We start from the raw sequence: 8,888 nt of genomic DNA, 5'->3' as shown, positions 1-8,888 counted from the left end.
CATTAACTATATCAAAATTTCTGGCACATATTTTTTAAAACTCAAAAATAATTTGTTAAAATTGAATGCACCTAATTTCAGGGTTGAAATATGTGTACCTTTACTTTAAAATGGTGGGAAATTCTACCAGAAAGAGCAACCTACCAAATAACTCACACTATAGAAGCACATGCAGAGTCCTATTTTTTAATACCTAAAGCAGTCAAGAATGCAAATAAAAAATTGCAAGTTGAATGTAATCTTAAGGGTTTTTTTTTTTTGGTAAACTTTAAAAATATTCTGTGAATCCTATTCCTAATATTATTTTTTTAATGCTCAAAACTGTAAGAAATATGGAACACTTCTCCGAATTTGTGTGTCATCCTTGTGCAGGGGCCATGCTAATCTCTGTAGCATTCGAGTTTTAGTATATATGCTATTGAAGCTTCTAGCACTGTAACATTATTTTGATTGTGCAAAACCATCTTGGTTATAATGGGGCATCTGAAAGCACAATGAATACAAATACCTACTTTATCTCCTAAAAGATAAGCTTTTTTAATTTTCAGATATGACACATTGAGACTTGTCACTTTGTGTAAGTTAGCACTTCTGCATATAGGAGATTCTGCCACTGTGACGAGTGCATGGTAGCAGCACACAACCACATGAGATAGGCAAGGTCAGCTGAGGATTAGACTTACTTGCCATCAACTGCTGTAATTGCAAAATAGATGTATATTGTTAATTCTCGTGTGGTATTGACTCCATGCACCTAAAAGACTTAGTATGGTTCGATGCTCTATTTACCTTTTAAATGATTTTTGTTATTTAGATTTATGTGCATAAACACATCATCATCCATCCAGCCTTCACAGCCTTCAGGGTGGGCACATCAGCACTTAGATGTTGCCTGAGAACCTCAGAGAAAGCTTGTGAACATGTAATGTGGTTCTCAGAAAGCCTTGCTTCTGTGCTTGGTAGAGCCCACACTCTGAAATGTGCTATGAGAAATATCTGATTCAGCAGGATTATTCATTGTCCCCCTGGGAACTTGGATCCTCTTAATTTGGGCCTGTGGCAAGGGGAGTGGGCAACGGGTGACAACTGGAGGCACTTGCAACTAGAAAGTCAGTGTCAGCTGAGGATGCTACAGGAAGAGTAAAAAGCACCAGAAAGTTCTGGTGCCCTGAGCACATCAGTGCATTTGCGTAGCACTATCAACTCCTGCGTGTTCGCTCAGTTGTGTCTGACTCGGCGACCTCATGGACTGTAGCCCACCAGGCTCCTCTGCCCATGGGATTCTCCAGGCAAGAATCCTGGAATGGGTTTCCATGCCCTCCTCCAGGGGATCTTCCCAACCCAGGGATCAAATCCGGGTCTCCTGCCTCTCCTGTGTTACAAGCAAATTCTTTACCACTAAGCCACTGGAGAAGCCCAAGTATGTACTTATTAACTTTTCTCCAAAGAATTACCACACACACTCTGATTAATACTGGGGAGCCCCCAACGTGCTCAGATTCCTCAGTCACCTTATATTCTTAAAGGTCCTGCCAAGATTGGGATCCAAGGTCATGGTTTAAAGCAGAAATCCCATTTCAGCCTGTTGGTGGCAAGGACACAGAAGGGAAATGGGCAGAGTCTAGGGCTTATCTTCAGAGACAGCTCCAGGCCCCAACAAGCATGTGTGCAAGTGCTCCTAAGCCATCAGACCTCTGAGGCGGGGCACAAAAGGCCTTGGGAACCCACGCATGAAATTTCAAATGATTCCTCAAAAAAACTAAAAATAGAGTTGCCATATGATCCATCAATCCCACTCCTGGGCATGTATCTGGACAAAAATATAATTCTAAAAGATACATGCTAGTTCATAGCAACACTGCTTACAATAGCCAAGACATGGAAACAATTTGTTCTATAAGAAGCCTTCCTCAGCCATGTCTTCTGGGTTTCCTCTGGAGGGGTTGTTAAGCACAGCTGGCCTCCTCGGGGGCTTGGGGATGTGCTAGATCAGTATTTTGCACCTGAAAACAGACAATGTTCATTTTTCTAATAAAAATAAGAAACAAAAGACAGATTAATAAAAAAGAAAGTACACACGGTTGGGAAAACTGGACAGATGCATGAACGAATGAAATTAGAACACCCCCTAACACCATACACCAAAATAAACTCAAAATGGGTTAAAGACCTCAATGTAAGGCTGGATACTATAAAACTCTTATTATTGGAAAACATCAGCAGAACACACTTTGCCATAAATAGCAGGAAGATTGTTTTTGATCCATCTTCTAGAGTAACAAAAGTAAAAACAAAAAATAAACACATGGGATGTAATTAAACTTAAAAGCTTTTGCACAGCAAAGGAAATCATGACTAAAACGAAAAGAGAACTCTCAGAATGGGAGAAAATATTTGCAACTGAAGCAATCAACAAGGGCTTAATCTCCAAAATATACAAACAGTTCATGCAGCTCAATATCAAAAATAAGGAAAAAAACTCAATCAAAAAATGGGTGGAAGATCTTGTAGACAATTCTCCAAAGAAGACATACAGATGGCCAAGAGGCACATGAAAAGATGCTCAATCTCACTAATTAGTACAAAAATGCAAATCAGAGCTACAATGAGGTATCAATGCTGCTGCTGCTGCTGCTAAGTCACTTTAGTCGTGTCCAACTCTGCGACCCCATAGACAGCAGCCCACGAGGCTCCACCGTCCCTGGGATTCTCCAGTCAAGAACACTGGAGTGGGTTGCCATTTCCTTCTCCAAAGCATGAAAGTGAAAAGTGAAAGTGAAGTTGCTCAGTCGTGTCCGACTTGTAGCGACCCCATGGACTGCAGCCTACCAGGCTCCTCCATCCATGGGATTTTCCAGGCAAGAGTACTGGAGTGGGGTGCCATTGCCTTCTCCGGAGGTATCAATGGTCGTCATTTAAAAAATGTACAAACAATAAATGCTGGAGAGAATGTGGAGAAAAGGGAACCCTCCTAAACTGTTCCTGGGAATATAAAGTGGTACAGACAGCCACTATAGAAAACAGTGTGGAGGTTCCTTAAAAAACTAAAAACCAGAGCTAGCATATGATCTAGCAATCCTGGGCATATACCCAGAGAAAACCATAATTTGAAAAGATACATGAACCACTATGCTCATAGCCCTATTTACAATAGCCGAGACATGGAAACAACCTAAATAGCCATCAGCAGAGGAAAGGATAAAGAAGATGTGCTACACATATACAAAGGAGTATTAGTCATAAAAAGAATGCAGTAATGCCATTTGCAGCAACATGGATGGACCTGGAGATTGTCAGACTAAGTGAAGTTAGTCAGACAGGGAAAGACAAAAATATGATATTGCTTTTATGTGGAATTTTTTTTAAAGGTACGAATTAACTTATCTACAAAACAGAAACTGAGTTACAGATGGAGAAAACAAACTTATGGTTACCAGGTGGTTAGGGGATGTGGGGGGAGGATAAATTGGGACGTTGGAATGGACATACACACACCACAGTATATGAAATAGATAACCAACAAGGACCTACTCTGTACCACAGGGAACTCTACTCAGTTGTCTGTAATGACCTATATGGAAAAAGAATCTAAAAAAAGAGTAGATATATGTGTATGTATAATCGATCCACTTTGCTGTACACCTGGAACTAACACAATATTGTAAATTGACTATACTTCAATAAAAATTAAAGGGAAAAAAAGAAGAAAGCACACACATTTCTGTACTATAAATTTTATCCAATCTGGGAGGCTTCATAAGGAAATGAAGATTCAAACGGTTACCCCTAAGTGTTTCTATACGAGGTCTGATGAAGGGTGGAAAGTCGTGGGAAGTTTCAACGAGGGGTAACCCAGCAAGGTCAGTTCCTTCAGATTCCCTCCAGCATCACTCCATCTGCAGAGAAAGGAATGCTCCTCTCCTCGGGTATGGGGGTGAGGGGCATCTCTAACCTGAGGGTCTTATGACCTGCCTTGGGGGAAGGGCAGAGACCTTATCCATTATCCCCTCTTTACCCCCTGGTAGGCTGCAGTCCATGGGGTCGCTAGAGTCGGACACGACTGAGCGACTTCACTTTCACTTTCATGCATTGGAGAAGGAAATGGCAACTCACTCCAGTGTTCTTGCCTGGAAAATCCCAGGAACGGGGAAGCCTGGTGGGCTGCCGTCTATGGGGTTGCACAGAGTCGGACACGACTGAAGCGACAGCAGCAGCAGCAGCAGCCACAAGTTTATTTTCTACATCTGTGACTCTATTGCTATTTTGTAGATAAGTTTATTTTGAACCCCCCCCCCCTTTTTTAGACTCCACATATAAGTGATGCCATATGGTGTTTGTCTTTCTCTGACACTTCACTCGGTATAACAATCTCTAGATCTCTCCATGTTGTAGCAGATGGCATTATTTCATTTTTTTTTATAGCTGAATAATATTCCATTGTGTATATGTACCACATCTGCTTTATCCATTCCTCTATTGATGGACATTTAGGTTGTTTCCATGTCTTGGCTATTGTAAATAGTGCTGAAATGAACACAGGGGTGCATGTATCCTTCTCAATTATAATTTTCTCCAGATACATGCCCAGGAGTGGGATTGCTGGATCATATGGTAGCTCTATTTTTAGTTTTTTAAGGAACCTCCATACTGTTCTCTATAGTGGCTGTACCAGTTTATGTTCCCACTGACAGTGTAGTAGGGTTCGCTCTTCTCCATACCCTCTCTTATTGTTTGTAGACTTTTTGATGATGGCCATTCTGACTGGTGTGAGGAGATACCTCACTGTAGTTTTGATTTGCATTCCTCTCATAATTAGTGATACTGGCCATCTTTTCGTCTGCTTTTTAGCCATCTGAATATCTTCTTTGAAGAAGTGTCTATTTAGATCTTCCACCCATTTTTTGATTGGGGTGTTTGTATTCTTGATATTGAGCTGCATGAGCTGTTTATATATTTTGGAGATTAATCCTTTGTCAATTCTTGCCCTATTCATCAGGATGTCTTAATGAGCTTAGGACATCCAAAAGTGAACTCTTGGTCAGCTCTCCAAAACTCATTTCCTGCTTCTCATCCATTCCCCCTGTTCCAGAAGTGTCCAGACTGATTAGTGTTGAAAACCTGGGCATTGTTCCTGCCCACTTACTCTTCCTCCCCACTTATGCACAGTCAGGTGCTAAGTCCCACTCCAGACCATGTGTCAAGTCCTTCTCCTTCTCTCCCTCCTGCCTGCCACCATCCAGCCCTATAACCATCCTCCCTCACCAGAACCACCCACCCCCGCAAGAGCTTCCCCTAGATTCTTCTTTTGTCCCCTCTAGTCCATGTCTTAGAGTTTTCTCCTTGAGAATAAATCAGGTCAGGTCAGCCCTCTTCTTAAAACCTCCCAGCAACTCTCCATTGGATTAAGAATAAGTGAGAGGAATAGAAGAAGCAGTGAAGAGTTCCAAGTTTGTATACTCATGGCATAGGAAATTTGAAGATGCATCAACACACACTGGGATACACTTGATAGCTTGAGCATTTTGGATTGGGTTCTCAGATGCCTACACATCCAGGAAAGTGAGATGTTTTGGGGGCATCCCTGGGCTTGCTGGACTTGGACTGTGTATGTCAAAAATGGATGGGAGCCCAGAATTTATTTTAACTAGTTGGGTACTATGGACTTGTCGTGCTGGAAGGTATGATAAAAACAGGAGAAAGCAAAAACAAATCTCTTCTGGCTGGACCTTGTTGTCCGTATTTAGAAAACACTTCATTTCTTTCGTTTGGCAATATTTAAATGTAAAAACATCAGCAAAAACGTTTTAACTTCTCAATTTGTCTTGGAGAATATCATAAAGTTTCCTGGAACCTGACCATAAACAAGCATACTAACAAGTGTATTTGCGCAGAAAATAAGGAATCCAATGGATAAATACAATACGACTTACACAATCCCTGAAATATTTTAAAAAACATTTAGCTTCAGCTGTGGAGATGGCAATTTGTGATTAATCTGATCAATATAGACAGCAAGCTGTATAGTGCGTGAAAGGAGCTCTGGGCAATTCAGCATGTAGCTCAGACAGCCACAGCTCAGGGCCTCCTCCCCACAGAGACTGTTCACCTACAGAGCCACTTTCCTGCCCTCAGGACTGGGTGCCTTGAGCCTTCTATATGTCCAGTGTTGTTTAGGAAGAGAGATCAAAGGCAGAGCACACAAGCACACATGCGCAAGCAGCTGTCTAGCCTGGTCAGAACTCCCAGGGTGGCAGCGAATGTTGGTGGGATCCTTTCAGTCCAAGACCAAGAATTCTCTTTCTAGCTTTGTCTTTCTCTTTCAGGAACTCCTTTTTTATTGATCACCCCAGGTTTACCAGGTTCCATGGAGCTGGGTTAATCCAGCCAAATGCATCTGAGCTCCTGATACTCAAATGTCTCTTAAATTCAGGACTATGCCTTAACCATGCATTCTTGATCTCCCAGAATGCACTGCTCAAAGTTTGTACATTAAAAAAAATGCTTTGCTAAATATGAAACTAAATGCAAATCACACTGATAGCTTTCTAAGTTTTTGTTTCTTGTTTCAGTGGATTCACACATGAGGAAAATATGTGTACTAGACTTTAGGAAAATAAATGGTCTTGAAATATTATTCTATTCATCAAGGTGAACTAACTTTATGTGTCAAAGCATCCCAAAGTCACAGTGGCTGAACATAGTAGAAGTTAATTTCTTTGCCTGCCTTTAAGTCCAACACACATTTGAGAGAGTCTGCTATGTGCTTTCACATGGGACCAGGTTCCATCCATCTTGAGGTGCCATCTTTGGCCAGGGCCCCAGTGTCCTCTATATGGGCTGATGGAAACGGAGTCGAGGATCCCACAGGAGGCTGTGTGCACAGGCTTGGAGACACTCTACCCCCATTCTGTTGGCCAAAACCAGTCATGTGGCCCCACCTAACCAGCAGGCTGGCTGGGAAGTATAGTGTAGCTTTGTGCCCAGAAGACACAGAAATGGATTTACTGAGCACTTAGCCTTCTCTTCTGTGATTGTTAAATTGTAACATATGATATACAGATATTTGGACATTTTTAACCTCAAAAATCATAGTTTCATATGGTTTCAGCTAATAGTTTGTATTTCTTATCCAGAGTACTCACAACTAGATATTAAAAGAGTGGTCAAATTAGTGGTGGGAAAGTTAGTGATTGGGCTTGGAATTAGGGCAAAAGGCACGTAGGAGACGATGCTGGGAAAGTAATCCGAAATACTTACTAACATTTACTTGCAATGTCATTCGAGAACTATGAAGTTAAAGAAACAAAAAGTTAAAGCTTTTTTTTTTTTTTTTTTTTTAGCAGTTTTTAGAAAGATTTTATAAGATAGTGTGTCCAACTCTTATCATCAGTATTGTGCTTGCCTGTGGTAGATTCTGTTTTCCCCCTCAATAATACTGTTTCAGCTTAATCAGAAACATTTTAAATAATTTTATTTTATTGCATAATTTTAAATAGCTGCCATATGTGAATTAAAAAACTCACAAGCATAGAATGTGGAACTGGATTCTTGGTGTAATAAATAAATTTCCTCCAGCATCTACAAATCAGCAAGTAATTATTAGCCATTCTATCCACTCGTGATTTCCCTCTTTTAAACTGTTTTCCCACTTTCCTGACCAGATGTAGAATTTGATGATTAAACCAGTAAAATCCCATTTGTGGCTATCCCTTTGAAGCTGTTTCTCAAAACTGGGTGACTACATGGACGGCACACTCATTAATTACAAGGCACGTTGCTCATTTATGGACTCCCATGGTTCTCTGATGGCTTTTTCTACAGAGTTCTTTCAAGGTGCTTGCTCTCCTGTAGGAAATATGCACAGAATGTGTCTCTGCATCCATAGAGCAGCTGGAGACCGAAGCGATGTTTCATGATTTGTGTAGCTGCCTGAACATCCAGAATCCATTGTATATTTCTCAGTCATGAGTTGAGTCTTAGTTGTTCTTTCCATATTTTAAACAAGTGAGCAGAAGGCTAGATGTAATGTCGAATATCTGATGTCTTCCAACAGAGCTGTACTACTGAAATGCATTTGTAACCAGGGAAGGAATCCCTGATAGTGGAGAAGAAATCTGACTTCCTTAACAAGTTTTTGATGTCTTAAGTATTCATCATTAACATTTTGGAGAACTTCACAAGTGATACTTTGTACAGTGTCAAAAATGATGTCTTGGAAGGAATTAATACAACTCAGATTTCTCAGTTTCACCTTTACACCTAAAGGCAAACATGTGAAAGCAATAAAACCCGAGAAAGCAGATTTCTCTGTAGAGTTCTGTTAATGTACAAACAGTATATGAATTTCACCTTCTGGTAACTTTCTTCTCTTAGTTAACCCCAGGCAGTATTCTCCACAATCCAAACTTATTGACTTTGACAAATACATATGAAATGGGTACCAGGAACCCTGGGCTTTTTCACCAAAGTTTCTAAGTAAGCTTTTTTTTTTTTAATCATATTTTCAACATTTCAATTTGGTTCTTTGTAATTTCACATCTCACAGTTTCAATAATCTTTTTTAGGTATAATTGTCATAAAACATTATGTTCATTTCAGATGCACAACACAGTGATTCAATACTTGTATACACTGCAAAATGATCATGACAATAAGTCTAGTTACCATCTCTAAACCATACATAGTTACAGCATTTTTTTCCTTGTGATGGCAACTTTTAAGATGGACTATCTTAGCAACTTTAAAATATGCATTACAGTTTTATTAATGATGTGGCTTTCCTGGTGGCTCAGTAGTAAAGATCTGCCTGCCACCACAGGAGAGTTCAATCTCTGGGTGGGGAAGATCTCCTGGAAGAGTGCATGGCAACCTACTCCAGTATTCTTGCC

General features: G+C 40.4%; 1 non-coding gene across 1 annotated transcript; it reads right to left on the bottom strand.

The window, feature by feature from the left end:
• Positions 1–326: 326 nt before the first annotated feature.
• Positions 327–434, bottom strand: LOC129640457 (U6 spliceosomal RNA). The gene has a single exon (XR_008708827.1). It is a non-coding gene; the product is annotated as a U6 spliceosomal RNA (small nuclear RNA).
• Positions 435–8,888: the final 8,454 nt, after the last annotated feature.

This window comes from Bubalus kerabau, chromosome X, assembly GCF_029407905.1.
Source record: "Bubalus kerabau isolate K-KA32 ecotype Philippines breed swamp buffalo chromosome X, PCC_UOA_SB_1v2, whole genome shotgun sequence".
Lineage (NCBI taxonomy): Eukaryota > Metazoa > Chordata > Mammalia > Artiodactyla > Bovidae > Bubalus > Bubalus kerabau.
This window is presented reverse-complemented; position numbering and strand designations above follow the sequence as displayed.